At 46.8% G+C, this 22,635-nt stretch overlaps 1 long non-coding RNA gene across 1 annotated transcript in view; it reads left to right on the forward strand.

Moving 5' to 3' along the window:
• The first annotated feature begins 3,004 nt into the window (after positions 1–3,004).
• Positions 3,005–22,635, forward strand: part of LOC125111059 (uncharacterized) — an 81,369-nt gene continuing 61,738 nt past the window's right edge. Inside the window, exon 1 of the long non-coding RNA XR_007130821.1 lies at positions 3,005–3,588. This is a non-coding gene — a long non-coding RNA (uncharacterized LOC125111059). The remainder of the gene's footprint in view (positions 3,589–22,635) is intronic.

Raw genomic sequence — 22,635 nt, forward strand, 5'->3', positions numbered from 1 at the left:
GAGCTGAGCTTTTGACACGCCCACCCCTTGGCCAAGGTTATCAAGGATGGAACCAGCCAGATCTGGGGAACGTGCAGCTGTCTGACCGTGGGAGATGGTCGTGCCCCAGCCCGGTCGGGACTACAGGGTGGGCGGGGGTGGTGCCCCTGGAGGGGCCTGGGTATGAGAGGGGGTAGTCCAGGGTGTGCGCTGATTTCGGGAGAAGGCCTTCAGCTGGGGTGAGGCACCATCTCTCTGACTCGGACTCCAGAGCTGGCACGGCTTGGCATGTTTCGGGCGGTGGGAGATGCGTGAGGCCTGGCCCTGTGAAGGTGGTGGGTGGGAGGTGGGAGGCCGGGGGGTAAGGGGCCTGTGGAGGTCTTTCTGTGCTTCCACTCCTCCTGGAAATGCATGGTGGATGTAGCTGGACTCAGCTGTGCTGTGTGGTGGAGCCCATGGGAGGGCCTGAGAGGCAGGGGTCAGAGCTGGGGCTTGTCCTCGTGGCCAGTGTGGCCGTGGCAGTGGCACCTCCTGGTGGAGGCCCGCATTGGGCTGCCCAGGTGCTGTTGCGCTGATGCGCCGGTTGGTTGGTGGGGGCGTGGAGTCTAAGCCCCAGGTGACCACAGTTTGGGACCTGAAAATAAATGTGTGCTGGCTTTGCAGTTTGCAGGGGTGGGGTCTGGAACCTTCTGGTTATGCTTTCATAGTCCCCTCCCGACTCTCAGCAGGGCCCCTCCTGCTTGGGAGCTCATTCTTTGGAAAAATTCCCTTTTAAGTCCTTGGCTTCTGTTTCTCAGTTTGTGTTCATGTGTCTTGGTCTCATTCTCCGTCTTGCTCTGTCTCTGTCTCTGATTTCTCCCGAGGAACTTGCCGGTCAGCAGGCAGTTGGTCACCTCGTGATTCTGAAATGTTTCTTCTCTCTCCTGCCTGTCTGAGTTCTGCTGCGGAGAAGCTGCTGTTTCTCCACGGGTCATGGAAAGACTGGCTGCTGATCTCTCTCATCCTGGGCTCAGGTGGTCCCTGCAGGCTCCCACACCAACCAAGCAGGAGCTCTTGATGAAAGAGGGGGCTCTGCTCATCTGAGATGAAGCACCAGGGGAAGAGCCGGATGGCTGAGCCTGGGGTCCCCACCCCCGCCTCTGATGCAGGCTTCCAGGCAGGCCATCGCACGCTTTGCTGGTATGTGCCATCTCCTTTGTTCTTACACGTTTCTACTTTCTTTTTCCCCAGCCTCGTGTTGATTGCTTTTCTGACAACTTTTTGGCAAGCTATTTTTGCTATGAGGGAGGCTGGGGTGGCTGCTGTGGGTGGAGGTCATGTCACAAACCCAAGAGGGAGCAGTTGCCATGACCTCATTCTGTGCCAGGGGAGTGAGTCCTGGTCCCTGACCTAGAGCAGAAGATAATGACGTTGAGTCATAAAGAGTTTTTTCTAAACTGTCAGTGATACAGGCTCGGAACCTTAAGAACTACGGTAGCCTGTAGCCAAGCCTTTTCTAGGGGCTCATTCTCTTGCTGGTTATGGGTTTAGCAGGTTGCCCTTCCAGTGCGGGGACCTCAAGGTGCAGGTGCCTGTGAGCTGGGCTAGATGCCCTCTGAGGTGTCTTCTAAGATCCTATGAAGGCCAGCAGCACAGAGACTAGAACTGGGGTGGTCTTCCTAACCACGTCGGAACATGCGGTCTGGGGAGTCAGTAACTCATTCATCACAGGTATTTACTCCTAAACTCCTGCCCTGTGCTGGGCACGGTGCTAAGAGCTGGGGTGCAATAGCCAATTGGCGGCCAATTTGGTGGGGGCGACAGACCCCCCCCACCCCTGACACAGGTGGAATTACCGTCCAGTCATATGTGGGGTGTTTGGAGCACAGAGGAGAGGTACCTGGCCCAGTGGGGGCTTGGGAAGGCTTCCTGGAGGAGGCACTGAGGCGACTGAGTCTGAAAGCAGTAGCAGGATCTGGCTCGGCCAGCAAAGGGGAGTGTAACGGTAAGGAGAGGAAAGGTGAATTGTTCTGCCCAAACCACCCAGTTTAAAAGCAAAGCCCATGAGGGATAATGACAAAGCCCAGGTCTAGATTTTACAGACCAAATTTTAATCTACTCTTCCTTGTACAGGCTTCTCAAACTTAACGTCCATCTGATATCTGACCTGGATCCCCTTCGAAGCACCTCAGCAAGGGGCATACAACCTAAAATTTCCTGCAGGGACTGCAGATAAGTGTGTCCTGATAATCCCGGCTTCAGGAGTTCCCGCTGAGACGCAGTGGGTTATGAATCTGACTGCAGTGACTTGAGTTGCTGCGGAAGATTCCCCAGCCAGGTGCCATGGGTTAAAGTATCTGGCATTAGCGTTCCCACTGTGGCACAGTGGGTTAATGATCTTGCCTGTGTCCCTGGCAGTGCCAGTTTGATCCCTGGCCAGGCGCAGTGGGTTGGGGGTCTGGCATTTCTGCAGCTGTGGTGATGTAGGCCAAAGATGCAGCTCGGATTCAATTCCTGGCCTGGGAACTTCCATATGCTGTGGGTTCAGCCATAAAACAAAATTAAAAAAAAAAAAAAAGAAAATCCTTGCTTCAATGGGGAAGTGTCTAAAAGGTGGGCCCCCTTAGCACCCAGTGTGGTGCAGAGGTGCTCAGCAAATCCTTGATTGCAGCTGTGTGTGTGTGGCCCCCCACCTGTCAGGGTGATCAAGAGGAACTTGGCAGTGAGCGGCAGCCACCAGTTACACGAATCATTGAGTTTACAGCGGAACCTGTGCCAGGCCAAGGATATGGCTGCCAGAGGCATCCCTGAGCCGCTGGCAGGAGAATTGGAGGCGAGACCTTCCCAGGTGGATGGACACCTGTGCTGGCTCTGCTGGAGGCCAGGAGACAGCGAGTTCCAGCCTGGGCCAGCTTCTCTTCTAAGGACTCTCCAGATGAACCTCCCCCCCCCCCCCCCCGCCCCGCCCCGCCCCGCCTTCCCTTCCTGACTTTGCCGCCGGCCACAGCTCTTCTGGGCAAATAACGGGAAGTCCATGGGAGATGATGTGATTTTAGGAAAAGTGGCCTTGGTGTCAGCTGGCCCTGAATTTCAGTCTAGCGCGGATGCATTAGCTGTGCAGCCTTGAACACTTAACTTCTCTGAGCCATGATTTCCTTATCTACAAAGTGGGGTTCATCATATCTGTTTTTTAATAGTCACTGGGAAGATCAAAGGGGACAGCACACATAAAACACATTCGTCACACTTTTATCTCTCGAGCTGGGCGGAGTGGTTGCATTCGTTCTGTAAACAATCACTGATTGCTTATCGCTAAGCATTGTTCTGGGTTCTGGGGAATTGGTAATGAACAAAAAGTTTCTCCTAAAGCTCACATTCTGACAGGGAAGCAAGTGGATGAACCAATACATGAACAAACAGGAGAATTTCAGATCGCAGTCAGAGCTCCCAAGACAAGGACAGAGGCCGGCATAGCAGGGGGTGATTTAGTAGGAAGCCGAGGCAGCGTCAGACTGTGCAGTGACATTGGAACCTGAAGACTGAGAGACTGTCTGCCTCGCCAGGACCTGGGGAAGGAAGAGCGTTCAACGCAGAGAAGACCGAAAGGACGCACGAGATGTGCGGGGAAGGGTAAGTGCCTGGCTCCTGCAAGGGAAGAAAGAAGGTCCTTGTAGTTGGAGCTCCTTCAACCCTGGGGACTGTGATGCTAAATCCATGCATGCTTCCCAATTCTGCTCTAGGGGTTCCTGGAGCCCTGCAGTGAATTCACAGGGCTCCCCAGGATGTTCAGTGTTTAAGGGGGACATTCAACATCTGTTGGGCTCCATGCAAACTACTCACCAGCTCAGGAGAGCTTGCAGTTTCTCCATGACATTGCCTTTGGTGCTTTTGGAGGACATATCTTTGTGAAGTTGTCTTTTTAACTGTCGCTGTGATAAAAGCAGGCACCATGGGAAAATCAGTGTCGGACAGGAAATGAGGGTGGCGCTGTCTAATCTGATTCCAAGTTTTGTGAGGCTGTACACTGCCCACAGGGTACACCACACACATCCCCTGAGTAGTTGTGGTTATTTAAGAAGGAAAGAAAAATATCATTATTTTTCAATGTATATGTATTTTTTTTTCTGATAGCTACTTAGTTATTAGGACATAAATACTTACTATATTGTTCCTATTTTTTCTTAATAGGAGGTATTTCTGTTGGCCACTGGGGACTATGAAAAAAAAAATTTCTGAGCCAGTAAAGGCACTATGAGCGGGTTTGTTTGCAAACCCACCCAGGGCTAGGTGACAGTGCTGTCAGTTAAACCCTTCTCCTTCCAAGCCCTGGGCCTGTTAGGAGGTGTTTGCCTTCGACATCCCCGGGCGTGCGTGTTTGTGCCCGCCAGCAGGTAATGAGAAAAGGTCATGTAGATTTTCTCAGTGGGTCCCCAGCCGGCCTGACCGTTTGGATCATCCGGGAAACTTGGCAAAAATAATTTCCTGTCCTGTCCTGGAGACTTCGCATTCAGTGGCACCGACAAAGGCATCTGAATTTAAAAACCTCTGCACCAAGCCGCATTCCTTTCTGCAGTCAGGAGGGCGGGGTTGAGGGGGGCAGAGGGTCCTGTTTTTTTCCGGTGTCCTGGGGGCCAGGCTATGGCCTGGGGGAAGGGAGTGGCGTCGCGGGATCTCCAGGCGGGAGGGGGCGCGGGCACCTGCGCCTCAAAACCCTGGAGGAGGTGGGGGCTGGCCGCGCTCACCCCACATCCATTCCGAGAGCGCAGTGGGCCTGGCCCGGAAGGAAGAATGGGTCACCACCGACCCAGGCCCAGGGATCACGATCCCTCGGGAGGATTTCGGGGCGGGGTGGGGGTGGGAGAGGGCCGAGTGCAGCCGGGCTAGAGGCGGCCGAGAGGTGGCAGCAGCTGCCCGCCCGCTGCCTCGGAGCATCCGGGCGGGGCGGGGCGGGGCGGGGTCGCGGAGACGCGGGCGGCTCGGGACGCGCGGGTGGGCAGAGGACGCTGGCGCCGAGGCTGTCTGGGCTGATCCTGGTGGGAAGGAACCGCAGAAGCAGATGCGGGGTCCCCACAGTGGCGGCTGCATGTCTCCCGGAGTCTGGGAGCTGGGGTTGGAACACTGTGGTTACACCCTTGTTGAGTGTCTATGCGGGATTTATAGAGGTGCAAGACACAGAGTTAGGGGACATCCAGATGCGCCAAGGCCCTGGGTACACACATGAGGAACCATGGTCTTAGTGTGGTGTGGTGTGTGATATGAAGGTTTTTTTTTTTTTTTTCAGGGAGGGGCTTAGAAATAAGTCCCTTGCTAGTGTCTAAAATATCACTATTAGAGATACATTCTTTTATCTTAAGTGTTATCCCCTCCTCAAGACCCTGGGAAGGAGGAATGCATTAGAACTTTTAAAAGTGGAATTCCCGCGGTGGCACAAGGGGATCGGCTGTGTCTTGGTAGTGGGTTTGATCCCCAGGTAGCACTGTGGGTTAAGGATGCCGCATTGCCGCAGCTGTGGCTTAGGTCGCCACTGTGGTTCAGATCTGACCCCTAGCCTGAGAACTCCATATGCCACCGGGTGGCCAAAACGAAACAACTTTTTAGAACTCTTTAGAGTAAACCAGTGACTTAAATCTAATCTTCCTTCCTGGCAGGAATAAGGTTAGCCCAGAATACTGAAGAAACAAAGAGAACCGAAGGCGTATTAGTTGGTACTTGCTAATCTGGCCCCAGGCACCAGGGCACTCCCTGAGGATGTCTCAAAACCATTTATGTTAGAGAAAAAGTAGCCCCGTGTCCACTTTGTGGATGTTTTAGAGAGGCTTAGTGAGGTACCAGGAAAGGGTTCAGCCCATGGTATTATTATTTTGTAAAAGAGGAAGCACCTGCACTGATACTTTCATGAATTATACAATTAATCTCTGCCTCCCTTTCCTTCTACTTTCTCTCTTTGAATTAGAGATGTGGTGTGGCACAGTGTGATGAAATGTTTATGCCAGAAATCCCTGGCTTGGAGATCTGCCTCTGCCACCTGCTTACTGTTTACGTAATCAACCTGGAAAACAATCTTTCTGAGCCTCAGCTTGCACATCTGTAAAGCTGGAAAAATGGTATCTACCCGGATGGTTATTGTGAGCATTAAATTAGGAGATAAAAAAACACCTAGGAGCTCCCGTCGTGGTTCAGGGGTTAAGAATCTGACTAGCATCCATGAGGATGCAGGTTTGATCCCTGGCCTTGCTCACTGGGTGAAGGATTCCGAGTTGCTGTGAGCTGTGGTGTAGGTTGCAGATGTGGCTTGGATCCCTTATTGCTGTGGCTGTGGCGTAGGCTGAAGCTACAGCTCCGATTCAACCCCCTAGCCTGGGAACCTCCATATGCTGTGAGTGTAGCCCTAAAGGGCAAAAAACAACAACAAAAAACAAAACAAAACAAAACAAAAAAACACAAAAAAAACCCAAACAACCAGAAAACCCACCTGATTCATGTACTGACTTCAGGCCTAAATGCCGTGTATGTCGTTAAGAGTCACCATAGAGAACTTCCCTGTGGTCTCAAGTTTTGTGTCTTTCTTTCTCTGTGACACCAGTGGTGCTGTTGGCCAAAGCTGTACAGCCTGAGGATGGTCACAGCCTACACGGACATGGGCTGTGGGAGTGTGTGTGTGTGTGTGTGTGTGTGGTGCTTGTAGGTATAGAAGCACCATTGCGAACAAGAACTCTGTATTTTTTCACACTCGATTTTAGGAGTCTTTTCCCAGAAGGAATGGAAAATCCCAGTAGGCAGGAAGGTCTAATCATCATTTGAAGACTGGTTTCCATAGGTTTCTTCCAAGAATTTAACATTTGTTTATTCTCGGTACAAATGAAAATCTATCCTGTGTGTTGGCTGGAGGTCTTCAGACTAAAGACCTTGAGGCAAGGGTGAAGTTTTATTTGTCTTTGGAAACACAGCTCCCCGCTCCCCATATGTTTCTAAAAATATATGTGAACACCAATCAGTATTTCTCTCAGTAATAAAGTTAAGGGTAAAATGGTATTTGGGGGGCTCACAGCTATGTAAGATAATGACTTTTGTATCTTTTTATTTCCTTCTGTTCTCCGTTTTTACTCGAAAGTTTATTAGTTAAATATGGCTTTGAAATTTGGGTTGCTGCTAAATTTTTTTTTTTAGATGTTGTGTGTGTCCTGACTCTAAATTTTTGACACTTACATTCTGTCTTGTAACTGTATTTAAACAACTATCTTAGACCTGTCCTTACGTCTGATTGGCTTTAATGCTCACTGCTAGTCCTTTTATATTTTGAGCTCTTATGAATGTCTTTTTGTTATCTCCTCTCAAAAACTAAAACTTATCCGTGAGGAAAATACTCGAGTCTAAATCTTTTCCATGTCAAAACTGTATAGACATAGCTCTATCGTAGAAGAGAAGACCAAGCATAATTTTTATTCCTTTATAGATATTTTTATATCCTATTTTTGGTATGGATCTCTCTCTGTTTCATCTGTACAACATGTTTTGAATTTTAAAAGTTGTCAGGATATTTTAATTTATTTTAAATTTTTTTGTCTTTTTAGGGCCACACCCATGGCACATAAATTTCCCAGGCTGGGGGTTGAATTGGAGCTGTAGCCGCTGGCCTATACCACATCCACAGCAATGTGGGATCCAAGCCGTGTCTGCGACCTATACCACAGCTCACAGCAATGCCAGATCCTTAACCCAGTGAGCAAGGCCAGGGAATGAACCCACATCCTCATGGATACTAGTTGGGTCGTTACTGCTGAACCACTATGGGAACTCCTGTCAGGATATTTTTAGGTGTGACTCTCTCTTAGTTACTTTCCCCCAGAACCTGATGAACCTGTTTCATTCTCTCAGGTTCCCCCCTTCCCCTCCCTTTTCGGAAAGTTTTCTTTCACTGTATCTTCAGTGATTGCTTCTTCTTTGATCTGGATTTTCCTTCAGAAACATAATTTTTGGGCTGAATCTCTGTTCTGGTCTTCCATAGCTGTCATCTTCTTTTTTAATTACTTTATTTTATTAATTGTAAGAGGCGCTATATTTTATGTACAACAAAGGAAGAAAAAAATGGTGCCAATTAAACTATGGCATGATGCCGTAATCATAGTCCTGTGAAATTGGTAAGTTGATCATATCAGCTTCTTTCTTGTTTTGAAATATTTCATCGATTTTGAGAGATTTGGCAGTTTTTCTTGTCCTACAGTTGCATTGTTTGGCATGAGTCAGGCAATCCCTTTTGCGTACATCTCCGTTATAAAGCATAATACAGCTTCGAAGCTTCTTCTTTTCCCTTTCCTGGATTCTGTAAAGCACTTGCCTTAGAAAGAGTTGCAGTCATTGCTCCAATAACAGATATTTGCTTATTAAATTACATCCTGCTGCTCTAATTCCACGCCTTTCTACCTACACAATAACTTCTTGCTTCAATGCCAAATCATAGTGTAATCTTTTAAAAGACATTTTAAATGGCAATTAAAGTCACATGTAATTGCGACAATGTACATAATTCAATTAAAGTGCTTACCACATGAACAGCTGAGACCACCGTTCACCCATGCCCAGAACTTGACAGCCTCACTGGGACGGCTCTCAGGTCCAAGATGCCACTGATCGTAAGGCTTATCCTGATTTCAGAACTGTTGTCATTTGGAAAAATGGACATCTTAGAATCAGTGAAATATGATAGTTTCAATTCTTTGCTTTCTCTGCATTTTGGAAGTGTTTCTTAAGTTTGCCATCTATAATACTTATTTGATTTTCTGCCATGTCAATTCCATTCATTTACTGCTTCCTATGTATAGCTTTCAATTACTGTTTAATCATTTTATTTTCTTTTTTTTAAACTTGATGAATTTTCTTATATTATAGTTGTACACTGATCATCTTATCATTTTATTTTCTTGGAAATATTTTTCTTACCCAAACTAGCTTCCTTTCTATCTGTTCTTGGGGACCATTGGTCAGATTCTTCTTTATAGGCCTGAAGCCCCCTAATATTTACCATGTGACTGAGTTCTAGTGAATTCCAGTGACGTGTGTGACTTATAGGACTTACATAAGAATGTGCAGTGAACTCTTCTCTATGTTCTTTTTTCCTCATTCCAGCTGAGTGCCAGGAGATGACAATGACAGCCTTGGAGGCCACGTGATGAAGATGGCAGAACTTTTGTTATTTTGGGTGCCCAAGGACAGCTGCTCTTGGCAACTTGGGACATTTGCTTCGGGCTGTTTTCTTTCTTTCTTTCCACACCTTGGCTGGGGATGAATGAGTCCGGCATCTGAGGCCTACACCATAGCCACAGCAACACCAGATCCAAGCTGCATTCGTGACCTATGCCACAGCTTGCAGCAAGGCTGGATCCTTAACTCACTGAGCGAGGCCAGGGACTGAACCTGCATCCTTACAGAGATGTTAGATCCTTAAGCCACTAAGTCCCAGTGGGAACTCCTGGGCTGTTTTCTAAGTGACAAATACACTTTTATTATATTTCGTCTAATATACAAATATTGAATGTTTCTGTATAGCAGCTGAATTTAATAATATATATTCTGAAATCACCATGTACCGTTTATAAAAGATTTTCACAAAATTCTTATGAAATTTCTATAAGAACTGCCTTGAATTTTGCTTTCTTAATTACTCATTGTTCCTGCTAAGAAAAGAGAGTAATTTGGACAATGAAACTATCTCAAATGAGGTAATGAAGTAATTACTGGATTTTAACACTCCCATCACTTCTGCCCAAAAAAAAAGAAAAAAAAAGTTTCATCAGAACACCGCCTTTCCCGAGTGGCTGTGTGGATTTCTGATTTTCTTAGACATTTGATAAAAGAAGAAAAGAACTCTCACAAGAAAGTGTCTGAAACCTGGGTGGGTAATAACGGAACATTGTCTAATGTTATTTCGGATGAAATATTTACCAAAAAAAAAACTCCACCACTTTAGCTAACTGCTGTCTCTTGTGGTCTAAAATTTAGGTTTCATTGTTTATTTAAAAAGATTCACAATTAGACTTTGTGTAAACAAAGGAGCTTCTTCCCCCATCACATTTTTTGTCAGAACATACAATATCACCTTAAGTGGCAGTCTTTGAATCTTGTCCCAGTATCAGTTATCTCAGCTTGTTTTCCATATGGTTTTCAATTTCTCTTTCTTTTCTTTTTTTGGTCTTTGTTATCTTTTTAGGGCCATACCTGTGGCATATGGAGGTTCCCAGGCTAGGGGTCTAAATGGAACTACCAGCTGCTGGCCTATGCCACAGCTGCAGCAATGCCAGATCTGAGCCACGTCTGCAACCTACACCACAGCTCAGGGTAACGCCAGTTGCTTAACCCACTGAGCAAGACCAGGGATCAGATCTGCATCCTCATGGATGCTAGTCAGATTCATTAACCACTGAGCCACCATAGGAATTTTTTTTTTTTTTCAGTTTCAACTTCGTAGGGCCATGTTTTGTTTTTCATATGATAGATGCCAAATTTCTAAAATCGTCTTCAGAGGTGTGCTCTTTTTCTTAGTCTTCTGGGTGATGCTCTCCTCCCCGTATGTGGCATTGCTTTTTTGTAGGATCCATGGCCCTATTCCTGCTCACTGCTTTCTTCAATTTACCTTAAGGCAAGTAGAGCTCTATGGAGACTTGGTGCTTGCTGAGAGAGGAATTGTGGCTTGTCCTTGGCTTTGGTCACTGCACTGTCCTTGGGTGTGCAGCTGGAGGGCCAGTTGTGGGGCACGGCTTCTCAGCAGTTCCCAGAACTGATGGGATTCATCTTGTGTAGCCCTGCTGATCTGATGTGAGGTCTCCTCTTACTTCTGCCTGAACGTTCAGAACTGATAGTATGTCAAAATCTTACTTTCTAGCACAAACTGCCTTTGTCCTGCCTACGAAGCATCTTGTGTGGGAAAAATACCTTCCAACATATGATATGCTGTTGTTAGCCCCCTTCTACTTCCTGCTCCATTGTTTCCCAGGAACTGTGTTCTGTGAATGGATGTAGATAGGTTGGGGGAGACAGAACAGTTCTCTGGCCCATCCAAAGCGTGGCACCCATAGTAAACAGCCATGTTTGGCTTGTATTGGATCTCTGAGCTGGGGGTAGAAAGCAGGAGAAAGGCAAAGGATTCCTATCATTTTTCAAGGGCCAGTCTGTTTTACAAGGTGAGACATGGATTGCCTGTCTCAATGCAGTTTAGTGTCGTTAGCTTTATTTATGTGATAGAAATTCCTTCTAGATTCTGGTAACAGTTAGTTGGTTAGTCTTCATTTTTGATGTGAATTTTTGTCTTTTTTTCTGTTGTGTAAGTAATTCAGGGAGATGTTTAGAGACATTTCATGGGGAGCGTCCAGCCAGATGCCACTTTAACCCTGAGTGGACCTGATTTTTATTTTGAAACAATAGTTCTAGGAATTAGTTCAGTTTACTTATTCATTGTGTTCTGTTTACTTTAAATCACTTCATGAAGCATACACTGGGTCCAAAGTTGGCTTCAGATCCATCTCTAAATTTCACTGCATGGGCCTTTGGAGGTGGCGGGGGTGAGCCTTCTTTGGGTTGCAGGTGGCCATGCCAAACAGTCATCAACTGAAGGGTGATTTCTCTGGCTTGGGATTTTATTCAAGGTATTTTTGGTTGTTAATATCAGAAATCAATTACAGCAAGTGGGGACAGCTTGGGAAAGGGGGAGAAAGAGAGAAAGAGAAAAACCTGGGTATTGGGATGCTGAAGTACCTTATAGAATGCAGGGACAGTTGGGACAGCAGTTCCAAAGCTCTTGGGAACCCAGACCCTTATTCACGCTCTTCCTGTCTCCCTCTGACAAAAACATTAATAGTAAATAAAGGCCTGATAGGATGTAATATGAGTTGGTCTGTTTCACATGTACGTGGAGTAAAATGTATGCCTCAGAGCTCCTGCTTTTTCTCAGTTTAAGGCATCCACCTTGGGCTGACCAATGCTCCTTCCTGGGGTCTATCCTAATTCCGGGCTACAGGGAGAAAGAGAACTTGATGGGCCCGACTTGGGTCAGGCGACCAGTCTTGTCCAATCAGCTGTGCTTGGATGTGTGTATCTCTGTGAGGTGCCAAGTCAGGGCTGGGCGTGGGGACAGCTCTCAGAGAAAGATGGTTCTTGTGCCCTGGACAGGCTCCCGCAAGGTACCTATCACTCTTGACTTTGGGAAGAAAGCTAATTAAGACCCGTCCTAGTGGGAGCTGGAGTGTCTGGCCCCGGCCCTCCACACAGGCCTTCGTGTTACTTGAGTGCAACAGAGCCCCAGTCTCCCCTTGAGCTGTGGGTCTGGGGGAACTCTTGCGAAGAGCTACAGAGTCATTTATAAGTCTGTACACCTGCATTTCCAGCTGTCTCCCTTTACATTTGCCTTGGCCTCCTTCCCACTTCCCTCTAATCAGAACAACTCTTTAGTATGAAATCCACATTTTGCAAACTTTCTAGCAGTAACTTTATTTGGAAATTAAGCTCACCCTTCATTTCTAAAGCAGGCCCAGTAACAACCGGACACGGCACACCTGCACCAATGCTTTTTTCTAGGAAGGTAGAAATGGAAATATGCTTCTCATAGATGCATTTAGTGGCATGCAGCTGAAGCTAGTAGCATGGGAGAGCACTGGCCTTGGAGTCAGAAGTTCTGGATCTTATTCCCTTTTTTTTTTTCTGCTTTTTAAGGCCGCACCCTTGGCATGTGGAGGTTCCCAGGCTAGGGGTTGAATCAGAGCTATAGCTGCTGGCCTACACCACAGCCACAGCAACATGGGATCCAAGTCGTATCTGTGACCTACATCACAGTTCATGGCAACACAGGATCCTTAACCCACTGAGCGAGGCCAGAGATCAAACTCACAACCTCATGATTCCTAGTCGGATTCGTTTCCACTGCGCCACGACGGGAACTCCCTGGATCTTATTCTTTTTTTTTTGTCTTTTTGTCTTTTTTAGGGCATATGGAGGTTCCCAGGCTAGGGGTCTAATCAGAGCTATAGCTGCTGGCCTGTGCCACAGCCACAGCAATGCCAGATCTGAGCTGCATCTACAGCTCATGGCAAAGCCAGATCCTTAACCCACTGAGCGAGGCCAGGGATAGAACCCACAACTTCATGGTTCCTAGTTGGATTCTTTTCCGCTGCTCCATGGTGGGAACTCCTGGATCTTATTCTTGACACTTCCCTTCACATAAAAGTTTTAGACTTTGAGCAAATTTATCAATGGACCCAAATCCCAGTTTTTAAATTTATAAAATGGGGATAATAACACTTATTTTGCTTACCATCTATCAAGTACTTTATATATGATCAAATCTATAAATATAAGCCATCCCCCCTCCCCCCCGCGCTTTTGGGCTGCACCCATGGCATATGGAAATTCCTGAGCCAGGGATTGAATCTCAGCCACAGCTGCAACCTATAGCAACACCAGATCCTTTAATCTACTGAACTGGGCTGGGGATTGAACCCGTGCCTCTGTAGTGACCAAAACAACTGCAATCAGATTCTTAACCTATAGCACCACGGTGGAAACTCTTATAAACTTTTTCTTTTTTTTTTTTCTTTTTCTATACACATGTGGCATATGGAAGTTCCCAGGCTAGGGGTGAGTGCTATGGGTGGGAATGAATGGGATCTTGCTGAGGCTGGGGCCTGACCATGATGGGGGCACCCGGACAGGCTCCCACCCCAGCCTCTGTGAAGAGAAGCTTGGTGGGGCCAGTCTGTCTTCTGCCAACCCCGGGCTCCTGCCTGCCATGAGTCTCTGCCTTCGTATGGCTCCAGGTTGTCAATGGGAAATGTAAACAGTGCCTCTAACACAGCAGCCTGGCAGCGGGGAGGCTGCAGGGGGGTGGCAGCTTGAGACCCAAATGGCATGACTGTGGTGGTGAGTGTGGGCTTGTCCTGTCCCTGGCAGAGAACCCTCGCCTGTCCCCGGCATTGCTCCCTAGATAGAGGCAGGAAGACTGAGGGCAGAGACTTTTCTTTCCTCCCTTCCTCCCTTCCTCCCTCCTCCCCTCCCTCCCTCTCTCTCTGTCTTTTTAGGGCTGCACCCACAGCATATGGAAGTTCCCAGGCTAGGAGTCAAATTGGAGCTACAGCTGCCAGCCTACGCCACAGCCACAGCAATGCAGGATCCGAGCCATGTTTTCGACTTACACCACAGCTCACAGCAATGCTGGACCCTTAACCCACTGAGCGAGGCCAGGGATTGAACCCGCATTCTTGTGGGTACTAATCGAGCCCTTAACCTGCTGAGCCACGATGGGAACTCCACAGAGGTTTCGAGTTCCACTCTCCCAGAATGAGATGGGTTCCCTAGGTGCCTGTCCCCTGGGACCAGGCAAGCTGCAGTGGCCCGGGCTGCTCCACTGGCTCTGCAGGGACAGGGACGCCCAGTGTGCACTGCCCTATCACACCCCTTAGCACAGGCACTAAGAGGGATCTCTTTTGTGGAGGAGGAGCTGGAGCTTAGAGAAACTCTGCCAAATAGCCTTGCCTCTGGGGGTGGTGGCGGCTGCCTTTATCTTGCTGAGGGGGAACAGACTGCTGCACCTCACTTCACCCCAGGGCCTCGGGCTTCAAAGCTCTTGTCGTCCATCCTGATGAAAGATGTGCAGATTTTACATAATTATAGGGAAAGAGAAACCCATGACATAGGTTTCATTATTTATACAGCTGGTTTTGTATATACATTGCTTTTTAGGGCCACACCCGTGGCATATGGAAGTTGCCCAAGTTAGCGGTCCAATTGGAGCTACAGCTGCCAGCCTACACCACAGCACCAAGGAACTGAGCCACGCCTGCAACCTACACCACAGCTCAGGGCAATGCTGGATCCCCAACCCACCGAGCAATGCCAGGGATTGAACTCTCATCCGCATGGATACTAGTCAGATTTGTTTCTGCTGTGCCACAATGGGAACTTCTCAGTTTTGTATATTTTTGACAGTACTGTTACATTTTCAACAGTTATCAAAGCTCTTTTTCTCTGAGAGTGGGGAGCAGGGGCTTGGCCGAACAAGGATCCCCTTCTCCTATCCTTACAATTGCTAAATTGAGATCCTTTCATTCACTTAAAAGTTTATTTATTTTTAACATTTCATTTTTAATTCATTTCAGACTTAGGGAAAAAGTTGCAAATATGGTACAAAAAATTTCCCTCACTCAAATTCCCCTAAATGTTAACATCGTCTATAACCTAGAGGACAATGATCAAAGCTATTAGGATTAGAGGTGGTGTGGAGAAAAGGGAAGCCTCCTACACTGTTGGTGGGAATATAAATTGGAGCAGCCACTGTGGAGATTCCTCAGAAAACTAAATATAGAGTTACCATATAATCCAGCAATCCCATTCCTGGACATTCATCTGGAAAAGATGAACACTCTATTTCAAAAAGATAGTGCATCCCTGTGTTCATAGCAGCACTATTCACAATAGCCGAAACATGGAAACAACCTACATGTCCATTGACAGATGAATGGATAAAAGCAGATGTGGTATATATGTGTGTGTGTAGGTATATATTATATATAAGATATATATTATACACACATATATAGTAGATATGTCTCTATGGTATATGCATGTATATATTATGTACGTACAATATATATGCAATGGAATATTACTCAGCCATAAAAAAGAATGAAATAATTCTTTTTGTAGCTACACGGATAGAGATTATCACACTAAGTGAAATAAGTCAGAAACACAAATACGATGTGATGTCACTTATATGTGGAATCTAAAGTTCAACACAAATGAACATAGCTATGAAATAGAAACAGAGTTCCAGATATAGAGAAAAGACTTGTGGTTACCAAGGTGGAGGTGGGGTGAGAGAAGGCAGGGTTGGGAGTTTAGGCTTGGTAGATGCAAACTATTTTATAAAGGATGGATAAGAAACAAGGTCCTAGCAAGGTATAGCAAGGGAACCTTGTTCAATAACCTGTGATAAACCATATGGAAAAGAAAAGAATATAACTGAATCACTCTGCTGTACAGCAGAAATTAAGACTACTTTGTAAGTTATACTTCAATAACTTAAAAAATTTGGTTTTTAATTTTTTTATTAATGTGTAGTTGATTTATAATGTTCTGTCAATTTCTGCTATACAAGGTGAGCCAGTCATGCATATATATATTACTTTTCTATTATCTTCCATCGTGTTCTACCACAAGTGATTGGATATAGTTCCCTGTGCTGTATAGCAGGACCTTGTTGCTTATCCATCCTAAATGCAATAGTTTGCATCTACTAACCCCAATACATTTTTTTTTTTAAGGGAGAAAAGGTTATTCACATTGATACATACTCTTATCTAGTTTAGAGATTTAACTAAGATTTTGCAAGTTTTTCTGCTATGCCTCTGCTCAGATTTAGGATCCAATCCAGGATCACACATTAAATATGATTGTCTTGCCTCCTTGGTCTCCTTTCAAACGAAACAGTCCTTTGGTTTTAATTTGTCTTTTGTAACCTTTTCACTTTTGAAACATGCTGGCCAGTGATCTTCTAGAATGGTCCTTTTTTTTTTTTTTTTTTTGCTTTTTAGGGCCACACCTGCAGCATATGGATGTTCCCAGGCTAGGGGTCAAATCGGAGCTGCAGCTGTCCGCCTAGGCCAATGCCAGATCCGAGCCGCCTATGTGACCTGCACCACAGTTCACGGCAATGCCGGATCCTTAGCACAGCCAGTGAGGCCGGGGATCAAACCTGCACCCTCATGGATCCAGTTGGGTTCCTTAACCACTGAGTCATGATAGGAATTCCTGGAATGTTCTTAATTTGGGTTTATGTTATGTTTCATAGTGATTTAAATCCAGGCTATGCATTTTGGGCAAGAGCACCACAGCAGTGACACTGTGTCTTTCTCAGAGCATCATGTCAGGGGGCACATGACCTCTCTTTGTTCTGGTGCCTTTGGTGGGGACTTCGATCTCTTGTTTAAGGTGGGAACTGCCAGGCTCCTCCACTGTAAAGTTACTGCTTTTACTTTTGTAGCAAATGTTGGGCAGGGAGATAACTTATAAATATCCTATTTCTTCTCAGGACTTGCCCACTGATTTTAAGACTCATTAATGGTGCTGCCTGAAATAACTGTTCCTGGGGAATTTGATTCACTTACAATGTAAAGGCAATTATAAAGCAACACTAAAAGAGCCTTTTAGGCACATGGCAGGATTGTATCCCTTCTTAGACCTCTAACTCTGTTTGCTCGGTTGTCGTCATAGTTTTGTCTCATTTAGTACAGCTTAGTCAGGAGTTAAGTACATAAGACTTAACTGAATGTCACATCTACTCCACTCTGTTTGCTTTCAGGTGTAACAATATTTCAACAGATGCTTCATCCTTCCAACTGATTCATTCCTGTCTCTTAGAGCACACAGCGCCTTAGGAGCTCAGAGCTACCTTCTAAATTTGATCTGCACTTCAGCTCCACCTCCCTCTATTTAGACTGAAGATATGTGGTCTTGCTCCGTGTGCCCCAGTGATTCCAATTTCTACTCAGGATCAGTCTTTTCTTGGTGAATGACTCAGCATTTTACAATCTGACATTTTTAAGAGAACCACTTTGCTATTAAACTGAAGTGGTATATAAAGTGAAGCCCTGAAGGAAGCATGGGTCCAACAAAGGTTAGACAAAGATAAGACAATTTGTCACACCCACTAGCCTGAGACATGCATGGCAGAAATGAAATGAGATTCCAGAACGAGAGCAGGGAGAGGGGGCTTTGACTACAAATTCAAATGCAGAGACACCCTTCTCTGAGGCAGCTGTCACCGTGGCTTTCCAAGGACCCTCTCTTGGCTGTGTTTACAGATTGGGGTGGGGTGGCGGGGGGATTCTGTGCTCTGGATCTGAGGCCTGAGGTAGGACAGCGTGTTTAAAGGAGGCTTAGACGGTGAACTTCCAGATGGGGAAAGTTAGAAACTTGAAGCAAGCTCTTATTGATTTTTGCTTTGCACCAAAGAAGAATTGATGAATGAGAAAGGAAGCCTTCCTGTCTGTGCATCTCACGGGTGCTGTCGGGCGCGGTGAATGTACTTCCTTTATTGTTTATTTCAGGCCCCACAGAAGTGCTGGCCAGGAAGGAAGGAGGCTGGATGAAGCAGCGTGATTCTTTTGGTAGAAGAGTGCTTTTCTCTCTGTGATCTACCTCCACACTGGCTGTGACCCAAGCTTTCCTTTTAGCCTTTCTGTATCTTGTTCTTCCTGAGTGTGTGTGTGTGTGTGTGTGTGTGCGCGCGCGTGTGCACGCTTGCACGCGTTGGGGAGTCCCCCTAAAACCAGGTTCCCCTGCTGAGTGCATGATGACACTCTCTACCCCAAACTTTATTCCCTTTCCTGTCCCATCCCCGTTCCCCTCAGGATTGAGGAGCATCAAAGAAAAGAGGGGACTGAAATGGAGCAGGACATTGCCAGGCCTTCAGGACACAAGCCCCCCCCTACCCCCGCTTCCGCCACCGCCGCCACCGCAGCCACCGCTGGCGCCACCACCGCCGCCACCCGTCGTGTGTCCCTGCTTCTTGTTTGGCCTTTCTCTGACTTTCAAAGAACAGGCTCATAGTGTGTATGCCCGTGCATGTGTGCACAGCAAAAGGCTCCTAAGAAAGATGCACCTACTGCATCATCCCTCTCTGCTCCCCCCCCCCCACACCCCGCACCAGTGCACTAGGGTGGGCCTGGGCCTGGCACTGTCCTGTTCCCTCACCGGATCATGTGGGGGCACCAACTCATAAGCACACAGCCGGATGTTTGTCCCTCTTCCCCTTGGCTCTTAATCCAGGCAAGTCACAGCAGGGAGGGGAGCTGATAGTTCATGACCCTTGGGAAGGGTGGGTAGCAAAACCCAGTCAGAGTGGTGACAGAATTAATCTCGTACCCTTGTCCCTGGGACATCCAAAAGAATGGGCCTTAGAAGACTCTTTTGCCCAGGCTCCTTAGCGTGAGGGAGGGAGGGCTTGGACAGAAGGTTTTGTGTTTCCCCATGATCCCAGCCAGATCCAGTTTCAAGACCTCAGAGCTTCCTCTCTGAGCCAAGAGGACACCCCTCTAGTCCTCAGATGACTCCAAAGCTGGAGGGACTGCCAGCGACTCTGGCGTCGGAACACCCAGAGCCAGGTAACAGGCCGAGAGGGAGCAGTGCCCAGCTGTGACATTAAGTGGGAATTATTTCCATCGTCTCTGCTTCCCGCTGTATGGCATGCACCTTCTCCACCTGCAGATGCAGCCTTACTCTAGGACACGAGTCTGAGGGTTTGAGGGCGGTCTGAGGAATAATGGCTCTGCGTGCCGTCACTGCCTGGATGTGCCCTTGCCAAACACACAAAACAGGGAGGTGACCTGCCGATTCAGTGGAAAGCAATAAACCACGCATTCAATTAGAATGACATACATTTAATCACAATTGTCTAATGGTATTCGAGATTTCTTATTTAATCAGTAATGAGACAACCCAGCAATTAATGTCCCTGGAATTGCATCCGCCCTTACCAGTGCAATGTTGATTTTAAACTAATCTTTCTATTTTACATCCTCTTTCTATTTCTGGAGTTAATAAAGGTGCTCTAATGAGTTGCCTTAAAACATCAATTTCTGCGTTTGTTGCACCCACCAGTTTATCATGGTTTTTAATCAAAATACTGAGTTAAGGTGCAGGAAGGCGTTTTGAACATCAGGCTTTGCCTGGATGGAGAAGCCAGGGTGGCAGACGGTTTGCCTCATTTTCCCGCCTCTCCCAGCGGTTTTGCCCCCCTTGGAAGAGGTTTGAAAACAAGGATGGCTTCATGGGCCCGTGACCTGTGTAGTCACAGAGGCCCTGTGCTCAGACGGACCCTGGCTTGTCTCACAGTCAGCTGTCACTGTCTTGAATCATAATACCTTTTGAAAAAGGGACCTCACATTTTCCCTTTGCACTGGGTCTTGCCAATTGTGTAGCCAGTCCTGTTTGAGGGTCTGGCGGATTTGGCCATTTCTTGAGTTAGTGTTGAGGCCTCTAGGCTACTGTGGAGGGGGCAGGGAGTGGGGGGGGGGAGGGGAGGAGGAAGGAGAGCTGAAATCTGTTCTGAGGTTCCCACATGATGGTTTATGCCCCCCAAACTCCCTTCTTCTTGCACTTCTAAAGCTCAGGTTATAGGAATACCAAATAAAAGTAGATGCCAAGGAAAGGGACATTTGGGGGGAGCGGAAAAAGTCTTTTTTTTTTTTTTTTCTGAAATTCATTTCAGAAAAAAAAACACAATGGCTAACATTTATTGACTACTTACTATGGCTCCGGAACTGATCTATGCACTTTACGTATGTCATTTAATACTCAAAACAGCCGTATAAGCCAGGTACCGTCTATGACTAACCCCACGTTGGAAATGCGGGCAAGAGAGGTTAAGCAGATCGTCCAAGGCCCTCTGGCCAATAAAAGGCAGAACCAGGCTTGTATCCAAATTTACATTCTGGCATGGTAGAAAGAGATGGGTTTGGGGAGAAACAGATCTGGGTTTGTATGTATGTATGTATGCATGCATGTATTTTTAGGGCCACACCCGCAGTACACGGAGATTCCCATGCTAGGGGTTGAATCAGAACTGCAGCTGTCAACCTAAATCACAGCCACAGCAACTCGGGATCCAAGCTGTGTCTGCGACCTACACCACAGCTCACGGCAACGCTGGATCCTTAACCCACTGAGGGATTGAACACACAACCTCATGGTTCCTAGTTGGATTTGTTAAACACTGAGCCACAACGGGAACTCCTAATTGGCTTTTTAAATGGAAAAAGAAATACATACGTGAAGGTAAAAATTTAGAGTGCAGAGGGCTATGTAAGAAAAAGCAAGGTTATCAGAGTTCCCGTCGTGGCACAGTGGTTAACGAATCCGACTAGGAACCACGAGGTTGTGGGTTCCATCCCTGGCCTTGCTCAGTGGGTTAAGGATCCAGCGTTGCCGTGAGCTGTGGTGTAGGTCGCAGACACAGCTCGGATCCCGTGTTGCTGTGGCTGTGGTGTTGGCTGGTGGCTGCAGCTCCGATTACACCCCCAGCCTGGGAACCTCCATATGCCACGTGTGTGGCCCTGGAAAAGACAAAGAAAGAAAGAAAGAAAGAAAGAAAGAAAGAAAGAAAGAAAGAAAGAAAGAAAGAAAGAAAGAAAGAAAGAAAGAAAGAAAGAAAGAAAGAGCAAAGTTATTTTCTATCCCCAGCTCCCAGGTCCCCCTCTGTAGAGTCAACCATTTTTTTCATTTTCTTATATATCTTGCAAACATTTAGGAATATATAAACCATATATGGGCATGTCTCTCCTCTCCATTTAAATCAATTATTTGTATAAGTATTATACATGTATTGTTCTGAATTTTCCTTTTGTCACCTCATTGCATATCTTGGAGATAATTTCATAGCAACCATAGGTTCTGTTTCCTTGAAGGTTTTGGATGGATTTAAACTGGTGTGCATGTGGAATAGAGGAAAGAGAATGGAGGAAACTAGACCAACTGGGAGGCTCTTTCGATAATTCTGATTATTTTTATTCACTCATCAAACATTTATTTAAGTCTTTGCGGGGCTCTGTGATATCAAGTCACATAAGAAATTATCCTTGCCTTCAAAGAGCTCAAGGGAGCTAAGACAAGTAAACAAATAAATCATCGCAATGCGCCCAAATGTTGGAACTGGAGTGAAGTGACAAGTGTCTGGCCTGGGATGTCTCCAAGAGATAAAACACAGGAGGTGGCTGGAATAGTTTTTTCTTTGGAAAAAGTGTCCACAGGTGCAGTCTGATAAAGGGTAGCTTTGTCACTCCTGAAAGATTAGACTGACACATCTTTCATTTATTTTATCCCCTCCTGTTTCCCCCACACAATCCCCGGGCAGACACAGACACCGTGTCTGATACAGACAGTGTTACCTTGACAGACTGAGGACAAGGCTAAGGAGAGGCTTGCAATGGGATCAGTGGCTTCTCAGCCCTTGCCGATGGCGTCTCTGACTCCCGCCTGGCTGTAGCGGAAACAGTGAGCAAATTCTTGATTATGCAGGAAGATGAGCCTCTGATTCATTTTTGATGTTCAATGTTATGAGGCAAGCTCCCCGGCCATCTGTTCCAAGGAGGAACGTGTTACATATTTTGATTGATTTATTTTTACCTTAATCAAGGGACAACTTTCCATCGTGATGGATCTTAACCTGAGCCGTTGTGGCTGGAAGGCAAAGGTCTTGAACAGACTGATGAGGGAAGGGGGGAAGGATGGGATGAGCCACCTGGTGTGATGCTGGTGTCAGATGCAGGAGCAGAGTCTCCCCTGCATCGCCCTTTCACCTCCCTAATTAGTGAAGAAATTGCAATCCCTCGGCAGGGGGTGGGGAGGCACTGAAATGCTTAGAGTGCCACCTTCCTGGGGTTCATTACACACATGGGGGCAGAAGAGCAAAACCCTCAGGATGTGTTGGCTACAGCCAGGGGGCCACAGGGAACCCAGGCTGGAGGCGAGAGGCACGAATGTCTTCCGGAAATGGTTAAGAATGAATGACGATGGGGGAGAGGCTGTAGTTTCCGCAAAACCTCTCCGCCCATCTCCTCACATTAAGAGATTTACGTCTTTCCAGCCATTGGCATTGGATGGACTACACAATTATGTTTCAGGAGCTGGATGGCCGAC

This window comes from Phacochoerus africanus, chromosome 11, assembly GCF_016906955.1.
Source record: "Phacochoerus africanus isolate WHEZ1 chromosome 11, ROS_Pafr_v1, whole genome shotgun sequence".
In the NCBI taxonomy this organism is placed as follows: domain Eukaryota; kingdom Metazoa; phylum Chordata; class Mammalia; order Artiodactyla; family Suidae; genus Phacochoerus; species Phacochoerus africanus.